Here is a 25,647-nt window from a genome sequence, read left to right as displayed (position 1 = left end):
TAAATTCATAATAATGCTTATAAAATGGAAATAAATTCTTTTAATAATTTAAGAAAATTAGTGGGATCAGTGGAATCACTGCAATGAATATGCCTGAGTTCATATAATTGTTCTTAGGAACAGAATAGCTTCAGTCAGACCTTCCTTCATGGAAGCCCTTAAATCTGATCTGATTATTTTCAGTGCAGAAAACAGTCTTTCTACACTGACCTGAGTGGGTGGCATTGCTGTCACAGCTCTAGCAACATCTTTTACAATCTCTGGGTAAGCAGGTATGGCTTCTTCCACTGTCACTTTTGAAGACCGGTCAAATTTCTCCACTTCCATCAGTGCACCAAAGAAATCTTGCTGAACTCTCGTATTTTTAATGTCTACCGCTGCTGCGTTTTCACTCCGATGTCGCTTTACCTTTGCGAGTCGGAGTCGGAGTCTGGACAATTTTACCGACTCCGACTCCTCGACTCCGACTCCGACTCCGACTCCACAGCCCTGGTTATAAAGGGGGTGTTGGAGGCCATAAAGTAGTAGTAGAGAAGGCATGGTTATAAAGGGGGTGTTGAAGGCCATAAAAGAGTAGTAGTAGTAGAGAAGGCATGGTTATAAAGGGGGTGTTGAAGGCCATAAAAGAGTAGTAGTAGTAGAGAAGGCATGGTTATAAAGGGGGTGTTGAAGGCCATAAAAGTAGTAGTAGTAGAGAAGGCATGGTTATAAAAAGGGGGTGTTGGAGGCAATAAGAAGTAGTAGTAGTAGAAGAGCATAGTTATAAAGGGGTGTTGGAGAGCCATAAAAGTAGTAAATAGAAAGAAGAGCATGGTTATAAAGGGGTGTTGGAGGCCATAAAGAGTAGTAGTAGTAGAGAAGGCATGGTTATAAAGAGTGTTGGAGGGAGGCCATAAAAAGTAGTAGTAGTAGAGAAGGCATGGTTATAAAAGAAGGGGTGTTGGAGCCATAAAAAGAAGTAGTAGTAGTAGAGACATAGTTATAAGGGGTGTTGGAGGCCATAAAAGTATTAGTAGAGAAGGCATGGTTATAAAGAAAGTGTTGAAGGCCATAAGAGTAGTAGTAGTAGAGAAGGCATGGTTATAAAGGGGGTGTTGGAGGCCATAAAGTAGTAGTAGAGAAGGCATGGTTATAAAGGGGGTGTTGAAGGCCATAAAAGAGTAGTAGTAGTAGAGAAGGCATGGTTATAAAGGGGGTGTTGAAGGCCATAAAAGAGTAGTAGTAGTAGAGAAGGCATGGTTATAAAGGGGGTGTTGAAGGCCATAAAAGAGTAGTAGTAGTAGAGAAGGCATGGTTATAAAGGGGTGTTGGAGGCCATGAAAAAGTGAAGAAGTAGTAGTAGAGAAGGCATGGTTATAAAGAGGGGGTGTTGGAGTATAAAAAGTAGTAGTAGTAAGAAGGCATAGTTATAAGGGGTGTTGGGAGGCCATAAAGTAGTAGTAGAAAGAGAAGGCATGGTTATAAAGGGGGTGTTGGAGGCCATAAAAAAGTAGTAGTAGTAGAGAAGGCATGGTTATAAAGAGGGTGTTGGAGGCCATAAAAAAGTAGTAGTAGTAGAGAAGGCATAGTTATAAGGGGGGTGTTGGAGGCCATAAAAAAGTAGTAGTAGAAGAGAAGGCATGGTTATAAAGGGGGTGTTGAAGGCCATAAAAGAGTAGTAGTAGTAGAGAAGGCATGGTTATAAAGGGGGTGTTGGAGGCCATAAAGTAGTAGTAGAGAAGGCATGGTTATAAAGGGGGTGTTGGAGGCCATAAAGTAGTAGTAGTGTGTTATCTTGTGTTGAGTAATGATGGTATTATTATTATTATTATTACTCTTGGTACTACTTGGCGTTTTTCGAGAGGGACAATGAGTGAGAGTTTGTATGAGTGAATAGAGTGAAGGTGAGTGTAGAGTGAAAGTTAAATAAGTGAAAATGACTTAGTAAGGGGGTGAATGGGTGAGTTAGTGAGGCAGCGAGTGAGTGACAGACAGCGACATCGTGACGCAGTAAGTGCGAGCTAGGGGAAGCATGACGTAGAGGCAGCGAGTGAGAGCTAGCGACAGTGCGACGCCATAGCAGCAGGAAAGTCAACCTGAGGAAGTAGCATGGGGATGGTAGCCCCCACAGGTCATCCCGTAGAGAGAGAGAGAGAGAGCGGAGAAAATGGCCACGTCCGAGGAAGCAGCCAGGCGCCATCACCACCATCCTGTGAGCGACGACGATATAAGTGCCAGGCCCTGTAGATGAGGGCGGAGGGAGAGGAGAACAGGAGAGGAGAAGAGGTGGGGGAGAGAAATAGGGGGAGGGTTGTGGGAGAGGCAGAAAAAAGGAGGGGTGAAAAAAAGGGAGGAGATAGAAAAAGAAGGAGAGGAGGGGAGGAAAGGACAAGGGAGGGAAAGAAAGAAAAAGGGAAACAGAACAAAGAAGAGGTGGAGGGAGATAAAGTCAGGAGAAAAAAGGGGAGATGGGAGGGAGAAAGGGGGAGAGAAAGTTGTGGGGAGAGCACGGGAAGGGAGAAAAAGAAGGGGGAAGGGAGGGGAGAGGAGAGTGAAAATAAGGATGGGAGGGAGAGAAAGAAAGAAAAAAGAGAATAGAGAGGAGGAGGAGTAAAAGGAGGGGATGGATGAGGAAGAGAGGGTAGTATGAGGGGGTAAGGAGGAAGAGGAGGGAAAAGTATAGAGGGAAGAAGAGAAGGATAGGGATATGCGAAAGAAGAGGGTGAAAGAGAGAAAGAGAGGGAATGGGGTGGAAATAAGAACTGGTACATGCCACTAAGCTGTGTGTGTGAGAGAGAGAGAGAGAGAGAGAGACGACACGATGCGTAGAAAGAGAAGAGTATATATTGTATAACCAAGAGGGAATGATGAAGAGGGGGAGAGAGAGGGGAAACAAAGGCAGAAAGGGGAATGGAGGAGGAAGGGGGAGGGAAGACTGCCGCGGCGGTGTACTAGGCAGGGAGGTAATTAAGCAGTAGGAGGGGATTTAATTAGTGTTGCTAGGAGTTGGTGGTGCTGCAGTTCTCCCCTCCCTCCCTCCTCTCCTGCACCACCCCCACCACCCCCTCACCCCTCCAACAATGTAGTAATCACATAGTTCATGACACAATCAGGAGTGCTTGAGGACATACTTGCTGCCTAACCAAAATTTGCTAGCACCACACTGATTAGCCCTTGGATAGAATATGACTTCTTTTGTGTATGAGAACCTCTGTCTTGCGTGGCCGTGAAGTGATAGCACCCTCAGTGTTAAGACCTCACTGAATTACTCGTTAGGTAAACTGTACCCCAAGCTTGGCCAATGAATTTGTTAATCGTAGCCTCCCACAATTGTTCATTAAAGATGGATACACAATAACCTATAAACTCTTCTGTCTCGTCATGTGAGTGGGTGAGGGAGGGGTGGGGTGCAAAAAATGAGAGAGAGAGAGAGAGAGAGAGAGAGAGAGAGAGAGAGAAACCCCTCGTCACTCATCCAATTAAAAAGATCCTCATTTTAACTTTTTTCCCCCAACAATATCATGGCAGGTGATCCGGAGTTATTCCCATCGTGGACCTGGGATGGAAAACTGTCTCTCTATCTGGCCCGTGGGAACCCTGTCATTATATATATATGAGAGAGAGAGAGAGAGAGAGAGAGAGAGAGAGAGAGTTTTTCATCTCCATATCTCTCCCCCTCCACACACACACACACACACACACACACACACACACACAGGGCCAGGCGACAAGTCCATTACACAGGTAAACACATCATCCACCCCGACCGGCCACCAGAGTCGGGACCTTGGCCAGATTCCCTTACGCCGTCTCTATTACTAAGAGATAATCTGTCTCCCTGGCTGCCCGTAAGTCAGGCCATCTCCATCAACTAACTACATCTCTCTATCTACTATTTATGTCTACCAATCCATGTCTATCTACTTAATCTATCTATATATCCCTGTGTCTGTCTACCTATCCATGTCTATCAACCAATTCTGTCTACCTAACCATGTCTATCTACTTAATCTATCTATATATCCTGTGTCTCCACCTATCCATGTCTATCAACCAATTCTGTCTACCAATCCATGTCTCCTACTTAATCTATCTATATATCCTGTGTCTATCTATCTATGTCCTGCTAATCTATCTATCTATCTATCCCTGTCTGCCTGTCTACCAATCCATGTCTATCTACTTAATCTATCTATATATCCCTGTGTCTGTCTACCTATCCATGTCTATCAACCAATTCTGTCTACCTAACCATGTCTATCCACCCAGGTCTGTCTTCATCTCTGACAAAGTCTCAAGTGTCATTCTGTTCATCAATCTATCTATCCTACCTTCTATCTGCCTATCCTTCTACATATCCTACCCATCATTCTCCATATCTATCCATCTATATATACAACTATCCACCTATATATCAATATTATAAATTTATTCATCTGTATAGTACATCTATCCATCTATCTATATATTCATCTATCCATCTATCTATAAATTTACCCATCCATCGATCAAGCCATCAACCTATCCATCTACCTATCCTCCACTACCAACTAAAGGGGTAGTAGCAGGCCGCCTCACCATAAACTAGAGAGGCATTCCTTTGTCCCGCCATATTATCTCTCTCTCTCTCTCTCTCTCTCTCTCTCTCAAGTTCAACATTTTCCTTATGTGAATCTCCTAAGTGTTGAGCTATCTCTAAGTGGATGTTTCTATCTAAGTGGTTGTGTCTTTCTGGTCACACACACACACACACACACACACACACGTCAAAGTATACATATCAAGGAATACAAATCTATGTATATTTATCAACCTCTTTATCTCCTCCAACAGCGTTTCTACACACATACATACATACACACGCGTACACCAAGTCCAGGAGAAAAGTATTATACTATTGTACTCCCGTCTGTCACTACACCTACCTATCAATCTCCCCCCCACCCCCCAACCTTCCCTTGGACACTACCAACTAAAGGTGTACTACCACCCAGCACCCAGCCTTCACGATGACCAGGCAGTTGTCTACCTTGTCGCAGAAAAAAAAACACACCTGAAGATTAATCACCTCAGTTTATTTCACCTGATGATTAAGCACCCTAACACTACCTTGGGGGGGGGTTAGGTTTAAGGTGTTTAAGTATCCATTTAAATTAGCTGGGGTGCCTATTCTTCACGTGATCGAGAAGAAAAGGGGGTATAAAATATTTTCCCTTCAGCGAGTGGGGGTCTGAGATCTGGATAAAGGTCAAAGGGGGTAAAGTCGGGGAATCACGTCTCACCCCCCCCTCCAACCTCCGTTTCCCTTAGGGGTTGAAAAAGGGGGGGGGAGGTAAAAGTTATGTCCGTCAGGGGAGCCCAGCCACTGATGCTGTGATCCTAACCAAATGTACTGTTGTTCACCCCCTTCGCCGTGGTAAAGGAGATGGCTTACTTATGACCCCTTGGTTCAGTTGGACACAGGAGGCAGGACTGATCTCTCTCTCTCTCACCGGTATCAACATATCAACACAGGTGCCACCGTCACTATAAACCAAGACACTATTTCCATATTACTAAGACCTCCTGTGCTGCCTGTTTACACATTCACTTCCGTAATAACAGTGAGTCTCCGTGTTCCTCCGGCCACTTCACCTGGCATTAATTACCTTACCTAACCCAACCTGACCTGATCTAACCCAACCTGACCTGATCTGATCTAACCTAACCTAGCCTAACCTAACCTGACCTGATGTAACCTAACCTAACCTGACCTGACCTGATCTAACCCAACTTGACCTGATCTGATCTAACCTAACCTGCCTAACCTAAGCATCCCAAATCACCACCTGATCAGCCAAACTGTTACTGCTCGCCACCTGCAAGCCAGAGAAGATCCAGTACAGGAAGGAGCTCCACGTGAACACCATGACCAAGGCGAGGGAGGAACACTGGCGTAGGATATATACTTGACCTGAAAGGGGGGCAGCCCACCACCCACACACCATCCTCCATCCTACACCAGCCTTCAAATTACAAGTAGCTTCTCTCTCGCCTACCGGTATCCCCTTTCTCCGTTCCTTCCTTCCATCTCTCCGTTCATCCTTTCTCCCCCTATTCTTCCCCTTGTATTTACTCTCGCCCTTCCTTCCTCCCTCCCTCCCAATTCACAAGTCCCTGCCTCTCATCGCCAACCTTCATCAACCATCCCAAATATTTTTCTTAATCCACACCCTTCCTCTATATGTATCTATCTCCCCTTCCCACCACCCCCGCACCTCCATACTCACCCCTCCCTCCCTCCCTAAGCTAAACTCCCACCTCCCTCCCTTTACCTCCTTTTACTTCACACCCCCTTCTCCCTCCCCCTCCACCTCCCTCCACCCCTAAGCTTCTCTCATCTCCCTCTCCCCCTCTCACATCACCAGCAGGGCGCACAAACCACAAACTCCGACAAAAAAATCAATATCCACTTCTTTTTTCCTGCTACTTGACTTTGGGCGACCTTTCACGAGTCTCTCCCACCCCACCACAGCCACCTGCCCTACGGCCTACCTTCCTATGATATGTGTGTGTGTGTGTGTGTGTGTGTGTGTGTGTGTGTGTGTGTGTTTTCCAGGTACAATTCATCTGCGTATGATAAAGCGTAGCAGGTCCCTAATAATGTCAAGTGCCAGGCCTGTCCCGAGGAGGAGGAGGGGGGATACAAGAGAGACACGGAGGGAGAACCACACAATGATTAAGTCAATACGATGAACTACGAGAGCTTGGCCAGGAACTACGAGAGCTTGACCAGGAACTACGAGCTTGACCAGGAACTACGATAGCTTGACCATGAACTACGATAGCTTGACCAGGAACTACGAGCTTGACCAGGAACTACGATAGCTTGACCATGAACTACGATAGCTTGGCCAGGAACTACGAGAGCTTGGCCAATAACTACGAGAGCTTGACCATGAACTACAAGAGCTTGACCAGGAACTACAAGAGCTTGGCCAGGAACTACAAGAGCTTGACCAGGAACTACGAGAGCTTGGCCAGGAACTACGAGAGCTTGGCCAGGAACTACGAGAGCTTGGCCAGGAACTACGAGAGCTTGGCCATGAACTACGAGAGCTTGACCATGAACTACGAAGCTTGACCATGAACTACGATAGCTTGGCCAGGAACTACGAGAGCTTGACCATGAACTACGAGAGCTTGACCATGAACTACGAGAGCTTGACCATGAACTACGAGAGCTTGGCCACCGTAAACCCACACTTGTCCAGCTATGTAAACCAATGTAAACTCGTGTGACGTTATTACTCAATACACAGTGTCCATATTGAGAGGAAACAAGCCTTGAAGCCTTATATAAATTTGCAGGTATAAATTTGAGGATGTTCCAACCCTCACAGTTACCACATCTTTTAGCGTCTGCTTCTATCTATCTATCTATCCACCTATCTATCTATCTATCTAACCACTTATCTATCTATCTATCCAACCGCCTATTTATCTAACCACCTTTCTCGCTATCTATCTATCTAACCACTTATCTCTCTATCTACCCAACCATCTATCTAACCACCTATCTATCTATATATCTACCCATCTATCTATCCAACCGCCTATTTAACTTACCTTTTTCTCTCTCTCTATCCATCTATCCATCCATCCACACACCTCCAACAATATCACCAGCTGCTACAATTACCAAGCCCAGATTTCCAAATATCCATGAATCTATTTTTTGTTTTATTATTACGCCTCTTTAACATGATGACGGGAAAAAAATAACTCATAGTAATGGTGCAACTCCATGCAATTACACCCCCCCCCCCCTAACTGAGGAAAAATTACCCACTCTGCGTTTACAGTTATTTAAGAGCAATCACGAACATCACATTTGTTGGAATATTTGATGGTTAAACTGTTCCCATCACTGTGTTGTAACGTGATGATTCAGGTGTTAAACTGTTCCCATCACTGTGTTATAGCTTGATTTAGTTATTTGTGTGTTCCCACCTTTGTGCCATCCCTTGAAATACCTAATTAAAATTAGTTTTATATATTATTAGCAAATCTGGAAGAAGAAGAAGAAGAAGAGCGAGAATCTTGATGTTTATTCTCCATAATTAATACCAGGCGAAAAGGGGGAGGAAAGAGGGATGGAAGGAGAGGAAAGAGGGAGGAGGAGAGATGGGGGAAGGAGGGAGGAGAGATGGGGGAAGGGAGGGAGGAAAGAGGGGAGAGAGGAGGATCAAACTACCCATCACCCTCACTATCAACACACGACACCACCCTCCCATCTCCTCACGCAAGAGCCAGAGAGGGACACACACACACACACACACACACACACACACACACAGGATTGGTTGTGGGACTGACTGGGAAAGATGGGTGCTAAAGGAATGTTACAGGGGTAGATGGGAAGGAAATAATGGGACGGGTAGGTGGGAAGGAAGGATTAGCAGGATAGATGGAAGGAAAGATGGGACAGGACAGAGATGATGGGAGGTAGGAAATGTAAGGGACTAATGGGTGAGAGACGAGGAGGAGGATGGGAAGAGAGCGAAACAAGAGGGGGGGGAAGGAAGGACAGAAATAAGTAGAAAGAAAAGAAAGAGAGAGAGAGAGAAAGACAAAGGAGACAGAAAGACGGAAAAGAACATGAATGGGAGAGAGTGGGTTAGGAGGTGACAACAGAAGGCACCAATGACAACATATAGGAGGGGGAAGGAGGGAGGAAGGAAGGGGGCCAGGGTGAAGAGGAGAAAGGAAAGGGCACTTAAAATACACACTACACTATGTTCCTGTATACTGTATACCTGCCTCCCTACAGCCCAAATATTTGACAAACACACAAAACAAACACACACACAAAAACAAACACACACACACACACACAAAAGAATGTTGAACACTCATAATCTCCACCATGTTCCTGGCTATAGAAACCAAGGTAAACACGCACATGAGGGAGGGGGTGGGTGGAGGCATGAGGAGAGAAGGGGGGGGTGTGAGAACATGAGAGGATAAAGGGGAAATGAGAAAACAAAAGAAGATAAGTTTGTGAATGTTAAACAGAATTAGGAGGAGGGAGGGAAGAGAATGAAGTAGAATGAGGGGAAATTAATGAAGAGAGAGAGAGAGAGAGAAGAAAGGAAGAATCAGTGCAGAAAATGGAAAGGAGGGAAGGGGGGGAGGGAAGGAGGAGTGAAAGACACAGAAGAGAGGGAAAAATTGTAAAAAGAATGTGTGGGAGGGAGGGAAGAAGGAGGAGGAAAGGGAAAGAATGTGATTGAAGAACACTAAAGGGGAAAGAGAAGAAAGAAAGCTACAGCAATAGAACAAACGGAAATAAAACAGGAGACATAAAAGAGACAACAAAGGAGGGAGGGGAAAAATTAAGAACTGAGAGATGACACGGAAGGAACAGAGAGAGAGAGAGAGAGAGAGAGAGAGAGAGAAACAACAACAACAACAAAAAGAACTCCAGGAGGTAAGAGATGAAAAAAAATAAACAAAAATAAAAAGGACAGGACAAAGAAGAGTAATGAATGAGGAATAAAAAAAAGAGAGGAGAAAGGTGAAGAGGCACGAGAGGGGAGAGAGGAGGACAAGGCACGAGAGGGAGAGAGGAGGACAAGGCACGAGAGGGGAGAGGAGGACAAGGCACGAGGGGAGAGAGGAGGACAAGGCACGAGAGGGGGAGAGAGGAGGACAAGGCACGAGAGGGAGAGGAGGACAAGGCACGAGAGGGGAGGAGGAGGACAAGGCACGAGGGAGAGGAGGACAAAGCACGAGAGGGGAGAGGAGGACAAGGCACGAGAGGGAGAGAGGAGGACAAGGCACGAGAGGGAAAGAGGAGGACAAGGCACGAGAGGGGAGAGAGGAGGACAAAGCACGAGAGGGGAGAGAGGAGGACAAGGCACGAGAGGGGAAAGAGGAGGACAAGGCACGAGAGGGGAAAGAGGAGGACAAGGCACGAGAGGGAAGAGAGGAGGACAAGGCACGAGAGGGGAGAGGAGGACAAGGCACGAGAGGGAGAGAGGAGGACAAAGCACGAGAGGGAGAGAGGAGACAAGGACGAGAGGGGAGAGAGGAGGACAAAGCACGAGAGGGGAGAGAGGAGGACAAAGCAGAGGGGAGAGAGGAGACAAAGCACGAGAGGGGAGAGAGAGGGACAAGGCAGAGAGGGAGAGAGGAGGACAAAGCACGAGAGGGAGAGAGGAAGCAGAGAGGGGAGAGAGGAGGACAAGGCACGAGAGAGGAGAGAGGGAGGACAAGGCACGAGGGGAAAGAGGAGAACAAGGCACGAGAGGAGAGAGGACAAGGCACGAGAGGGGAGAGAGGAGGACAAGGCACGAGAGGGGAGAGAGGAGGACAAGGCACGAGAGGGGAGAGAGGAGGACAAGGCACGAGAGGGGAAAGAAGAGGACAAGGCACAGAGGAAAGAGGAGGACAAGGCACGAGAGGGGAAAGAGGAAGGAGGGAGAGAGGAGGACAAGGCACGAGAGGGAGAGGACAAGGCACGAGAGGGGAGAGACAAGGCACGAGAGGGGAGAGAGGTCAAAGTCAACAGAAATTTTATCACGGCAGAAAATAAAAAAATAAAATCCAGGTTTGAAAGAAAATAAAGGTGAACACATGCTCACTACCTGACTCTATGTACATTTTAACTTCTCTTACCCTCCCTTTCCAACTCACTCCCTCCCTCCCCCTCCCTACCAGCTCCCTCCCAGCTCCCTCTCTTCCTCCCAGCTCCCTCTCTTCCTCCCAGCTCCCTCTCTTCCTCCCCTCCTGCCAGCTCCCTCTCTTCCTCCCCCTCCTGCCAGCTCCCTCTCCCTCCCCTCCTCCCAGCTCCTCTCTTCCTCCCCCGTCCCTGCCAGCTCCTCTCTTCCTCCCCTGTCAAGTTCCTCCCTCCCTCCTTCACTCTCACACTCACACAAATCACAAGCAACAGGACAAGTCTTTGAAGAGCAACACAGAGCCCAGAGGAGCACCACCATCACCCAGGGCAGTGTAAACAGCTGGTGATGCTTCTGGCCTGACTATGGAATTAGTCCCTTTTACAGGTACCAAAACTAAGAGTGCAGACTATTAAATAATTAATGATAAATAATGTACTAGAAAATAATCAGAAATCAATAAAATATAAAAATTATTCAAAATGAGAGATCAAACAAATCAAATATCGATAAATTACTATAATAAATTGCTTGGAAAAGAAGTAACAAAATACTACCTAAAATAAAATAAAAAATTCATTCAATAAATACTGCACGAGATCTATAGAAACAAGAAAGTCTCCACGAGCACACACGACCCTGCTAAACAATTACTGTACTATATCTGTCATTCACGTCAGTAACACAACTCAGACAAAACACTAACTATTACACACTCTTGTCTAGCAATGACATAACCCTTAGTATTTTCACCCAACTATGTACGTGGACACAAAAGTTACACCAAGGACAGGCTTTCCGACCTTCAACCTTCCAGTTACCTCGATCAGTGTCACACAAACTTTAATTTGATGTGCTACACTCTGGTGGCAATACACTTATGAAGTTTAATTAAAAATATATGTATTGACAAAAAGAGTTATTATCTGAACAATTTGTCAGACTTGTAACTATATATGCAGTGACCTTGACCTTATAAACGCTCATTTGATTTTGGTGTTTTGCACTTGTCATGTGATCCCGTTTTATGATGCTATGATTACAAAAATTCTAAGTTAAATTTTTTGGGGGTCCCATGTTTTGATTTACAAACGAAAACTAAGAAATTACAAAGAAATTAAGTACAGGGTATTCGGTTTTTTTTTATGTACCCTGTACTGTTAATGAAAATATACTAAAAATACACTGGGGTTTTTTTAGCACCAGTATTTTTACTTATTCAAAGTTGTTTTTCCCCCCAGGAATTAGTGGACAGAATAGAGTAAAATGTTAAATGGAAAGACAAAAATACGAACAAACACACCACCAGTATCATACAGGTAAGAGTTTTACCGGATATAAATGGTGGTTAGAATGTCTTCTGTAAGTGCTTATAATATTTACTGTACAGATATTGGCTTAGTGTTTGATACTGTTCACTTTTTCCCACTCTCATCCAGTTCCCCACATCAATGATCACTGTTCTCTATGGTACTGCCTGTATATCACTTATATGTTTATTACTGGTTTATAATCATTGTGTGTAATCGAAGACAAAAGTCGTGATGCGGTTTTGTGCGAAAATTAAATATAACTCGTGAAACATTACGAGAGCCCCTACCACAAGGCGGAGCGCACCAAAAGTTTAGCCCTTCAGCATATGTTTTCACCAAATATCACGACACGACTTTTGTCTTTCATTATACTGTACAGTATACCAAAAATTTTAATTAAAAATGTTTTGTAGCATTTTATGGTGTTTTAAGACAATTTAACAGAGTGGGTGTTTTCCACAACTAACTTTTTTCACAATGTGTAAAAAAAAGAAAAACACTACAGTATAGCAAAAAATTTTACCCTCACCTTATCTTTGACGGTGTTCACTTCAGTAATCAGCTCTTTGTCTAAGGATGACATATCCTTGTGAATTCTTATTAAAATACATCTAATAAACTACTGTTACAAGTGTTATGGTTCATTAAGAGTTCTGTACTTTGATCTTCAGATGTGATCTTGATGTGTATTGAGTAATAATACTGCACTCGGGTAATTTAAGCATCTGTAAGTGAGGGTTAGTCGTCTTCCAAATATAGAGTTAATCCAACTGAAACTGTTACATTGAATCTTATATGTTAAAACTCCTCAACACAGAAGGAAAGAGGTAACATGTCAAGGTTTCTCCATCCGGGACTAAAATACAATACAGGATAACATTTATCTTTGTCCATTTTTTTTTAATCCTTTTCCTGTAAAAATGCAAGTTAACAGGATCTACAGCAAATACAGACTCCATTCATTCCTACAGCTGTGACGAGGCTATTTAAGGCCCCAAATGTCTGGTTTACTCCCGCCATTCCTCACAACCTTAGCATCACCCATCAGCAGTGCGTCCCATCCCTAAAATCCATCCCAATATCAAAACTTAAATAGCACTGGGACACACATTATTCAATTAAGGGTTCCAAGAAAACTGGGACACCAACATCCCTTCTGTGTGTGTGTGTGTGTGTGTGTGTGTGTGTGTGTGTGTGTGTGTGTGTGTGTGTGTGTGTGTGTGTGTGTGTGTGTGTGTGTGTGTGTGTGTGTGTGTGTGTGTGTGTGTGTGTGTGTGTGTGTGTGTGTGTGTGTGTGTGTGTGTGTGTGTGTGTGTGTGTGTGTGTGTGTGTGTGTGTGTGTGTGTGTGTGTGTGTGTGTGTGTGTGTGTGTGTGTGTGTGTGTGTGTGTGTGTGTGTGTGTGTGTGTGTGTGTGTGTGTGTGTGTGTGTGTGTGTGTGTGTGTGTGTGTGTGTGTGTGTGTGTGTGTGTGTGTGTGTGTGTGTGTGTGTGTGTGTGTGTGTGTGTGTGTGTGTGTGTGTGTGTGTGTGTGTGTGTGTGTGTGTGTGTGTGTGTGTGTGTGTGTGTGTGTGTGTGTGTGTGTGTGTGTGTGTGTGTGTGTGTGTGTGTGTGTGTGTGTGTGTGTGTGTGTGTGTGTGTGTGTGTGTGTGTGTGTGTGTGTGTGTGTGTGTGTGTGTGTGTGTGTGTGTGTGTGTGTGTGTGTGTGTGTGTGTGTGTGTGTGTGTGTGTGTGTGTGTGTGTGTGTGTGTGTGTGTGTGTGTGTGTGTGTGTGTGTGTGTGTGTGTGTGTGTGTGTGTGTGTGTGTGTGTGTGTGTGTGTGTGTGTGTGTGTGTGTGTGTGTGTGTGTGTGTGTGTGTGTGTGTGTGTGTGTGTGTGTGTGTGTGTGTGTGTGTGTGTGTGTGTGTGTGTGTGTGTGTGTGTGTGTGTGTGTGTGTGTGTGTGTGTGTGTGTGTGTGTGTGTGTGTGTGTGTGTGTGTGTGTGTGTGTGTGTGTGTGTGTGTGTGTGTGTGTGTGTGTGTGTGTGTGTGTGTGTGTGTGTGTGTGTGTGTGTGTGTGTGTGTCCCGATTCAAAAGATATTGACAATCTATACCGTGTAACTCCAGCCACTAACAATACACTCCAGCTTCTCCCAACAGTTCAATGTCAACGAGTAAACTGAATTTTAATATTCTAATGGACGTAACCTTTGTTCTATGGGTCTACGCTTCCATAGATCAAAAGAATGTCAGCTCAGGTTCCCGTCATTTCCAAATAACAGAAGCACAAAAGGTTCTAAAAGAAGAGTACAAGATATGGTGAAATATATGACACTAACCAGGTACACAATAATTTCACAATAAACACCAGATAAAGTAACTAATACTTGTCAACTAACTACAAGTACAGTACAGTATATGGTTAACCCACTCAAACATGGGAAGCGGCATTAAAGCGATGAGGGTGATAAAACTGCCACTAGACAGTTTGAGAAGGAAAAAAAAAGTGGAAAGGGGCCAAAAGTATTTTTTTATCAAGACCAAAATCTTCCCCCTTCTTACAAAAACCAAATGACAAATTATAAAGAATTCCTAAATTAGATTAACTCCCATAAACAGTTAATTCATGTACTGTACAGCATAAACCATAACCTCAGTGTTACAAATTAATGTAGAGATAAATATTTGGGTACTTTACCTTGATTGGTCCCTTATGAAGAAATTTATCGGTCTCTGCAATGAGTAGAGAAGTGTGGTGAAATTTGGTGTCATGGACATACGGATACAAACACATGGAAAAGACATTCACATAACTACTGTACTGTACAATTCCCTTTTACAAAGTCCTTCCCCAAGCCCACTTGACCCTTAGATACTGACTTATGATTTTTCTAAACTATGTTAGTACTGTACAGTACAGTATATACTTAAAAACATTATCTGATACAATACTGTATTTAGCAAGTTCATTTGCTTCCCCAAAATTGTGTTTCAAAGTAGACCTGCAGCATTTGTACACTTAAAAATGTGTAAATCTTTGCATGTGAAGCAGAATGTTTACCCACTATTTTCAGCCCCATTTTTCCCAACAAGTATTTTAATTGGCAAGGTTATTGCTGCAGGTTTCTTTTTAAACTTGTCAAAAAAAAATGCATGCACATTGCACACACACACACACTCCCACTCTAACTCTTTATAAGCATTAGAAATTACAGTAAAGTATCACAATATGTCTGCTAAAATAAAATAAAAATTATGGTAAGAAAGTTAGCTCAAAGTACCAGGTCACTGAGTTTGTTTCTAAAATTTCAATAAGAAAAATGGTTACATAATACTACTACATCCTACCTCACTGCCTACACAATTGGTGATCAAACATTATAGGTTATCACACAGGGTCAAGATGGCACAAAATATATAATGCAACTATCCATCAAACCTCAAAACAGCAGTGTCAGGAGAGTACAGTATCACTTTATACAACTGTATGTTTATCATGTCAGTGCAAGTCCCACACCGGAACACAGTACACTACAATGTTTCTTTATATTTCTTTAAATGCCAAAAGTTTACATCCCATTAACAAGCTATAAGTCATGTTATGAGATACAGTACAGTACAATACTGTAATGTACTGCACAGTACTCATGAATCATTGTAAATAAACAAAATCTATGGATTTTTTTTATTTCAGTATTTCTCACATTAAGTAAAGTAAAATGAAATACAGTACTGTACAGTACAATATTACAGTATACTTGGTCATAATAATCATGGTACCACACCATAATCCATACAGTACTGTACAGGGGATTATTGCTTTGCTCATGCTCATCTGTGTTGTCCCAAAAACTGTGTGAACAAGATTTTGGACCAAAAAATTCTTGTAGGCTGTAAAATTAGCAGGTCCCCACTGTATATGCTGGCAGAATATAAATTCACTTGTGTACATCCACAAGTCTAAGCTTCCATCCCCAAAACTGTTCCAGTAAGATTTTTAAAAACTACAGTACAGGTACTGTACTGTCTTTTTTTTTTTGCGCTCAATCATAACCAAATTTTGTTTTTGTCTTGAACCAAGGAAAAATGGAACATCCTGAAATCTCACTTGACAACTGTACTGAAGTTAGAGAAATATACAGTAAGGCACTCACATGGCCTTTGGACCATACATCATGACATTAGTGGCTGAAAACAAATCTAACATTTTGCTTACCTCCAATTGCAACCAACACAGTTCAAAAGGGAGAATTGAGACAATCCCTATTTAAAGTACAGTACAGTAGGATGCTAATCAGTCACTACACTAATTTGCCAAGCCTGTCATGTAAGCCATATTGTACAGTACTACATTTCTGGAACCAGTTCTCACTTCCCTGTAAATTTCTTACCTACTAGGAGGGAAGGTAACCAGACAACCTTGTACAGTAACAGTCTCCCTTTACAACCTAATTCCATCAGTCAGATCACTCATGTTAATTACACAAGCTAGGTGATGGAAGTTGACAGTACAGTACTGTACTACAAATGCTCCAACTGCTAATGTGACACATCCCGCTAAAGGAGAAAAAGCAGAGTACAGTAGTTCTCAAAGACTGACTTCAAAAATTAAATGCCAAATGCTTCTCTAGTAGTGAGCTGTATACAGTATCAGGATAAACACTGGCCCCAGTAATTTGGTTCTTCGAGGCTGAAAGGCACAACTTGTCCCTTATTAAAGACCTTCATAATGTAAAGCCCTAGATACAAAAACCTAACTGTACAAGTTTATAAAAATTTACTTCAAATACCCAAAGGGATCCATACTGTACTTATTCTGATTTGAATAAAAATCAACACTGCTAAACTAAACAGGCTCTAGCCAACCAAACAAAAACATGGATGACCACTAGTAAGAAACACAATTAGCCATCCACCAAAACACCAAACAACATGCTACATGAAACTAGGTAAAGAATAACACTTGAAAAACTAAAAGTTTGAACATGGATACGTATCACCTCCCTCCCTACTCTGACTCACAGCCAGAGATAGGACATAAATACAGGTACACTGAAGACATATACTGTATTATAAAGGAGTGGGAGCCAAATCCTACTTGACCAAAAAGGTGCTGGCATCACTGACATCCCCCTGAATTATTATACTGAACTGTAGTTTCTTAACTACTACTACTGTAGCAGTATTTGTACTCATTGCACTTAAACAAGAAAGCATCACAGGGGAAAGGATATACAAAACTGGGATGTGATAATTACCCACTATTACAAACAAATCACAATCAAATTAGTATTGTATACAGTATAGATATATGAAATTATTAAGCAATTTACTAAAAATAAATAAAAAAAAATAAAAAACACCATATGAAATTATCAGAGCATCAGAAAAGTTGTTGATAAAAGTAGTAGTACAGTCCAATAGTTAAGTGTCAAAAATACAATACAGTAGTACAGTACAATAGTTAAGTGTCAAAAATACAATACAGTAGTACAGTACAATAGTTAAGTGTCAAAAATACAATAAAACATTGTAAGTTAAAAGCACTTTGTCATATAAGATAACACTACTGTAGTCTGTGATTACAATTACATTTGGTGGCAAAATTCATCTGTCACCATCTTACACTAATCATCATCATCACTGTTATACAGCCAGTATCCACACTTGCATGAGGTAAGCAGATGATAATGATTGTTTCTTATTTTGTACATGATCAGAAATATACACTACTGTACTTAAACTTTTTCCCATCCTGTCACGTTCCTCCAATGAATAAAACTCCCCTAAGATTGGAAGTTCGGTGGTATACTGCTGATAATCCACCAATTTCTGGTTGTTAGGTGCTGGTTTATTGACACTGTTACTCATTCCCCCAAACACTCCAAATGCTTTGAAATGATGTAGGAACAGCTGATAAGGGCAAACTAGCCAAATCGATACTTTGAGTAACCGCGGTTTTCTTTTCCGTGGAGTCACATGTCCATTCCACCCCTCAAAACTAATGGCAATTTACACATGGATAAGGGCAAACTTTCACTGTAGAGACCTCACCATTACATAGAGAATGGAGGAAATTTTCTGGTATCATAGAAAATGCTTTTTGGGAGAGTGAAGAGTTCACCCTTCACTAAATGAATGCCTCAATTGTAACTTGCAGTTCCTTGGTAGCTCAGGGACCATGACATTTTAGTGCAGAACATATATATTTAAGTTCTCAACCTGGGGTACATCATACCCCTTGAATATGCCAAGGATTTTCCAGATGCACAACCAAGATATAAAAATAAATCCCTGTACAGATGAACAATCATGGATTAACACAGGATTGTCTCTATTACTTCCCTCAAACTATTGAGTGACTCATGAACTCAAGTAGGAGTTCCATTCATTAATGAGATCTGACAGGATGCAAAAGGTCTTGAAACAAATTTTTATCATATTAAAAAATTAATTAATAATAATAAAATAAAAAGTTCCACACAAAAAACACATTTCAAATTTCCACAAACATTACAGCACAATATAGGTCCCACCATTTAATGACAATGCTCCACCTTTAACCTTCACTAAATTCTCAGCTGATCTCAACAATACTGTACTGTATAGCATTACAAAACATACCTGCAGCTGGAATCTAACAGATGCACATACAGTACTGTATAAGCCAAAGTTACTGTACATGCATGTGGCAGATGGAATTACTGTATTCTGTGCCTTTTGTATTATCCACGAGACACTAATAATAATTAAACATAGTTACACCACTTCACACACCACCTCTGTTGGCTCAAGCAGTGGGTGACAGTTGCTTTGCTTGCTTCAGGTTCACAAAGAAGCTGTATAAATGCAGTGATGGTCTCCCCCCCACCCCTTCTGTAACCCGTCATGTTGGTATGACTGCTAGTGCTAAGCAATACCTGTACTGTACAAATGTTCATGAAACAAACAAGTGTTTTGTTAAGACCTTAGAAATAATTAAACATTTGTCAAAATTTTTTTAACTAATCAATGAATATACCTGTATGCTAAAATATAAAATATTCAACAGTTTCCATTCAAAAATGTCTCCACACAAATGGAAAAATAAAGTTAAGAATTGCACTTGACACAGTATCATGAGTATACAGTACTGTATAGACTTGTTTCTTCAAGGCTAATGAACTAAGCACAAAAAACAATGAGCAACTGGTTACAAGTAGGACACCTTGTTGGTGGCAACAATCTTACTATTTCTTCCAAATCAGGAACTAAAAATTTCAAGCAATGGCAAGAATTTGAGGTTATTTTACATCTTTCAATATAGCCCCTGTACAGCAATGTACTGTACAGGTACAGTAGCTATACTGAACAGTATTATAAGAGTGCCATTGTACATTTTTTTTTACGGGCATTAGCTGTCACTGACCCACATCAGGGCCTGGGGGGCGATGATGATGATGATGATGATAATGATGATGATAATAATAATAATAATAATAATAATAATAATAATAATAATAATAATAATAATAATAATAATAATAATAATAATGATAATAATAATAATAATAATAATAATAATATTATTATTATTATTATTATTATATACACTAATAATAATAATAATAACTATTATTATTATCATTACTATAATAATTAATAAAAAAATATATAAATATATTAATAATAATAACCATAAATAAATACAAAAACTAAAATAAATAAATCAAGAGTGAGAAACGATATACATTATGTATGTTGTGTTGTCAAAGTAAGAGAAACAACTGAGACCCTGAAAATGTGTGTAAATGAGGCAGAAAGTCAGATTAGCAACCTGGGACTTGGTCAAAATTTTTGTGATGCCATATGGCAGCAGGGTCTACATTATTTTCTCAAATTCCTCTCGAAGGCTGTATCTAGCCGGCCATCTTAAGTTTCCTAAATAAACATTCAAAACTTAAGATAAAAAAAAATTAATAAAAAATACTGTAAAAAACTAGTAACCCCTTAAATACAAAAAGAAAGTTACCCTGAAATAATGCCCAACTCAACCAATTAATGGTACAGTGTGTACTGTACTGAATTTTTTTTTATGAAGTTTATTTCATACATCAAAATGTGAAAGACAGTACTATACAGAATAGAGAAAAGGTTGGGAAAACTGAAGTAGTACCGTACAGTACACATACTTTAATCGGAGATTGCTATATTTGTAAAGAAATAAAAAGGTATATACAATAATTTGCAAAAAAAAAATTTCTGACAAAACTAGTACAGCACGACTGCTTGTATGTTCATCACCAGGCACCCAAATAATTGCAGTGCTTTGTTCATTATTTGTATACAACCTGGTAATTGACAGTTCTACAAAAACAAATTACTGTTTACTGTACACTAATGTCTGTACAATATTTGTGACAATATTTTGCCTCAGTACAGTACGTACAGCATTCCTACATATAAAATCAATAAATATTTAAGAAGAAACAAGAGTAGCATATTTTAAGTGAGAGTAAACAGTCGTTGTGCTGAATTGTATTCTTTATGATTAGAAAATCTTGTTAAAAAACACTCATTTTTACTAGAGAATAATTGATAAATCGTGCTATAATTAAATTTAACTTCAAAAAATGCAACAATAAAACTTTCAAGAAATGTTAGCCTTGTCACTCACTGGCCAGTGTGCTCAATAAGAAAAGTCGAGTTGGCAAAATAGTCAATTTCCGGACCCAAGGCAGAAAAAGCTGTGTCAGCTTATGTCAATTTCCAGACTCAAAGGATTTAGGCCCAGAGTTTCCCTAAGGGATCATTATTTACTAGGCAGGGCTGCTTCATTGGGACACTTTGGACTTTTTTAAAAGTACAGGTATATTTGTTTTAAAAATTCAGATACAGTACATACTGTATAGTATACTGTATTGTATTAGATACTGAAAAAAATTATATGTATGGTATGTATAGTATTAAAGAAATTTTCTTCTTATTTGTTCATCAATTGCATATTTCGTTTAGCTGCAGGTTAATTATAAATTATTACTATACTAATTAAGGGGTCATACACTAAATGCCTCAACTTGGCAAACAATGATTCTTTGTTTTCCGTTATGAAAACTCGCTCCCTGCACTGACCTGAAGTACCTCTCCATAACCAGGTGAACTGAAACATCATCTTGTGAACACTCACCAGTTGATGCTTATGACTCATCAATTTGGCAATTAATTATCATGATTATCAAACTTTCACAATCACTAATCAAATGACCCTACTGAAAATAAGTATCTGGTGGCTTTGTCAGCAATCCTTGGTAGACTTGCCTTACTGTTTACAATTGTTGTACATCTGCAATGTTGGAAATGTATGTTAGAAATGGTATACTATACCTGCGTGGTCTACGTACACTGTATACAGTGAGTTCTGCTATAACGCGTGTTTTGATAACGCGAATTTGCTCTAACGCGATTTATGAATTAGGAACGATATTTGTATAACGCGAACGCTTGTTTGCTATAACGCGATTTTTGCTTACTATTTCTCCAATTTTGTGGTACTGTATTAACTGTGAATATAGTAAAGAAGAATATCAACAAGAAGCGTTCTGGTGATAGAATTCCCGGTGATGATCGTAAAAGAAAGGATATAACACTTGAAGAGAAGCTCGATTTTATCAACCTCAAAATCACCCTTCTCCCCCATCAAGTAAAGTGTTACATTTACTGTATGATTTCATTATTAGATATGAATGTAACATTTATTTAGACTGTGTTAGGCTAACTACTAAATTTTTTCGATTTCGAGTAATCTGCACCTAACCCTATTTTCTCCATAAGCCCTGTTATTTCTATTACGCGATTTTCTAAACACGATATTTTACAAGAACACAATTATCGCTTATAGCAGAACTACCTATACCTACATTGTCTATACGTACTTATGCTGAACTGCATGCCTGTATTGTCTTTTTACATACCAAACCAATAGTAAACTTGTATGATGATTTTACTGGGCAAATATTATTATTATTATTCCCACTTGAATCTTGAAGACCTTTACGGTTTCATTGGGTAAATATTTCGTAGTGTGACTTTACAAAACTTTATATTGATTGTTATACTGTACCGTACAGGGAAATAGAGCCAAAAATTTCAGAATTCAGTAATTTATTCTACAGCATTTCCATAAGAAATTTATATATATACTGTATGTTTTTTTTTAATTTCACTTCAAGAAATGTAATTTTGATTTCACAAAGTGACCAAGGCTTTGAAGTAGAGGGAAAATGTGGGATAAAACATACAAAAAAGTGACGAAACCAAACCTAACAACTCACAAATATCAGTATACTACTGTATACGTCTAACCTAACCTAACCAGATAAACCAATAAGACCTGACCTATCTTCTTATCCAAGGGAGCTCTGCCCCCAGGACCTCCAGTGTAGACCAAATATAACCCAACAAGTCAGAAAAAAAATCTATAGAAACCAAACTTGAAATAAAAACAACTCAAAACTATACATTTCTGACCGCAAAGCGATAGAGTAAAGTAGAGTAATCTTTCTCTATCTCCATATATATGAATCAATATAAAGTTCTGTGAATGGTCTCAATGGCATATTAACCTTACATTGCTTCCCCTGGTATGCATACAACCAGCAACATGTTAGGGGTCAAAATCACTTGTAATAATGTCATGTTTTTCGAAGTAAATGATATTTATCATGTTTTTATAGTATATGTTTGAGATATGTATGAAATTCCGTTAAGAGTAGTAGTTTCGTGCCAAAATCTCGTCAGAACTGCCCCACCATGAGTGTCAGTGCCAGAGTAGGTTATAGGCCATAAGCTAATCGCAGTGATCTTTCTGTGAATGTGGCATCATAGGCACAGCTGAGCTGATTGGTTGAGCTTGAGGCATACCAGCATAGAGAAGTGTGTGCTATTTAAAAAAAATCAGTCTGGTTTGGATAGTTGAGCAGGAGCGACAGGCTGTGTGCAGGCACTTGGTGAACATGGCAGGTATTATCCTTTATTCGAAATTATAGTGAGATTAGCTACAAATGAAGGTTTTGAAACTGATTTCATCTTTTTAATAATGAGTTTTAAATACAGTGTAGATGAAAAGAATTATTTAACAGTGTTATCACTCTCTGTCCCCCTGTACTGAGTACAGCATCATAAATGCCTTTGTGTTATGCACTGGGTAGTGATGCAGTGAGTCATGGGTAATAAACAAACGCAAACAGTTTTCTCCTCGTGGGCAAGCTATTGCATGTTTCTCCTATTCTTCTCAGGTATTATCCATTTTCTTTCTCTTCTTCCCCTTGGCATATCACCTCACCTTTTTCTCTCCCTACCTACCATGAGTGGAGAGGAAGGGGGGGGGGGAGAAGAAGACAAGGAGACTGACCTCCCCCATCTTCCATCCTCCACTCACACTCGCTCTACCACTCTCTCCTCTCCTTCACTCAGTTCCCTCTCTCTCTCTCTCTCTCTCTCCTACTTCTGACTCCCCCTACAAATTACAAACATTAACAGTAAAAAATTAAATAAACAGAATGAATGGTAATAATGGAGCAGTAGGCCAACACCAGAAGTTGTTGTTTTATTTTTGTATTTTTTCCACAGATGTTCTTTGGATGATAGCAAGTAATAATAACGATACAACAACTATTTTATTTAATTATAAGTATTTTTTCCCCATCTACCATCATGAATCACCTGTAGTGGGCAAGGTATGAAGGCTGAGGGAAATTGTAGGTAAAATATGGAGAAAAATGATCACATGACACTAAAATGATGTCTCTACATGTTTTGCATGCAAAGAAATTAATTATATACTGTACTATAAATATTCCTTCAAAAAAATCTGCCATTGTCAGCTTGTGTTGTTGTCTGCTCTTTGTTTATTTACGTGCAACAACCGACCCGCTTGGTCCGAGTGTACTCTCACTTCCACAAAAAATTAAAAATTATACCATGCCACAGAAAGTTACTTTCATTGGTACAAAAATATCAAAATAAAGTAATTTCTGTTTAATATGCCAGGGGGTTTGGCTAGGAAGTTAGGTAAGGTAAGGTAGGTTTATTTGGTTAGTTAGGTCAGGTTCTATTAGGTTCTGTTCATTATCGTATTTTTGTTTTTATTTTTATCACCCAAAGTAAATCTGTGGAAAAAATGGACGAAATTGAATGAGTACTGATGTTAGCCATCAGCTCCAGGATCATTGAAATAATAAATAAGCAATAAAGAACGAGGGGTAAACGGTATCATTGACTGATTATAGAAATATGAGAAAGGTAGAACAAGAAATAAGAGTAAGAATTAAAGAATAAATAGGAATATTGTATATACAGATGACAAAATCCCTAATGTTACACAATTACCACTACCTAAAAACTATCTTGATAATGTAATACAAAGTAATTTAGCACAGTATTATTAATTTTCACAGCAAATTACAAAACTACTTCAAAAACTTCCTATTCCTTGGAAACTCTTCTTATACAATAGTAAGTACCATTAGTAGAGAGATGGAACACCACTTTATTACATAGAAGGAATGTTACACTATTAATCACAAAACAAAATCCATTTCATGATATAAAAAAAAACTCAAAAGACAACATGGCATGGATTGAGTTTCTGGGACCACCAGTTTACCACAGACAAAACAAACCAAACTCAGTCAAACTCATTCAAATTAATACTCTTTGAACATATTTTTAGTGATATTAAATCAGTTTGTTTACCTGTCAATTACACCCTTGACAACCATAAGATGGTCATTTCTAACAGAGGCAAACACAAACCTACTATAGCCCTTCTGGGTGGGTTAAATTGGTCACATTCCAAGCATAAAATTAAACATATCACTGAAGACCCCTTAAAATAAATTCCAAGCAATTAAGTGACATCCTTTTCTTATATCTCTGAAAAGACGTTAGTCACTGACAATTAACAGGTTGTCATTTTATTAAGGATACTTTCCACAAATTACCTCGTCTTGAATTAAAGTTTTATGCTTATTATATGATTTTAATTTTTCATAGCCAAGGAAAATAGAAGAAATAATCCTGTGTTACCGTCTCTGAGCCAAATGCTCACATCACATGGACAAACTTTCAAGATTTTGTTCCTATTGACACCCCTTTTTCTTTCATATTTCATATTATCTCTAACCTATAACACTTCATATAGTATTAACTCATAATTCCAATCACTTGTCGATTCAGAAACTAGATATCCAGGGCTTGGAGAGTCGCGAGGTAAAATGGAAGATGTGGGAAGGCAAGGTTATGACAGAGCAGTGGTGTGGGAGGCGGGCATCACTCCCTACATATCCACCTCATAACCCTTCCTCCCGCGCCCTCTACCTGCATGACACCCGCCGCGGCATTAAGATACACCTTTTCTTACCCCAACGAGACTGGTTCCTACACCTGGAGTGGCTAAAAGTGAGTAAATCTCCCCAAACTCACCTAATCCGGACCTGGAAAACACGAATCCCCGCCTCAACACATCACAACAAACATGGCCGCCGTGCGCAACCTCCCCACGCAGTGGCCTTGGACGATTATCCCACTAATTACCACCCCTCTGTCCGTTCGTCATTCTATCCTTAAAAGGGTAGGACTAAAAGTACAAATTAATATTTCGTGAGAACTACGTGGATGGCGGAATGCTTTTGCGGGTGCGAGGGAAGATTTGCGATTATCGATTTTTCTTCATTACGTGC

General features: G+C 40.4%; 1 long non-coding RNA gene across 1 annotated transcript; it reads right to left on the bottom strand.

Moving 5' to 3' along the window:
• Positions 1–66: 66 nt before the first annotated feature.
• LOC121859935 lies at positions 67–25,647 on the bottom strand. Its single transcript, XR_006087780.1, has 3 exons — positions 25,391–25,647; positions 14,628–14,662; positions 67–489 (listed from the first exon to the last, which is right to left on the bottom strand). It is a non-coding gene; the product is annotated as an uncharacterized LOC121859935 (long non-coding RNA).

This window comes from Homarus americanus, unplaced genomic scaffold, assembly GCF_018991925.1.
Source record: "Homarus americanus isolate GMGI-L3 unplaced genomic scaffold, GMGI_Hamer_2.0 scaffold34581, whole genome shotgun sequence".
Taxonomy (NCBI): Eukaryota; Metazoa; Arthropoda; class Malacostraca; order Decapoda; family Nephropidae; genus Homarus; species Homarus americanus.
The sequence above is the reverse complement of the archived record's forward strand: the minus strand, read 5'-3'. Positions and strand labels throughout refer to the sequence as shown.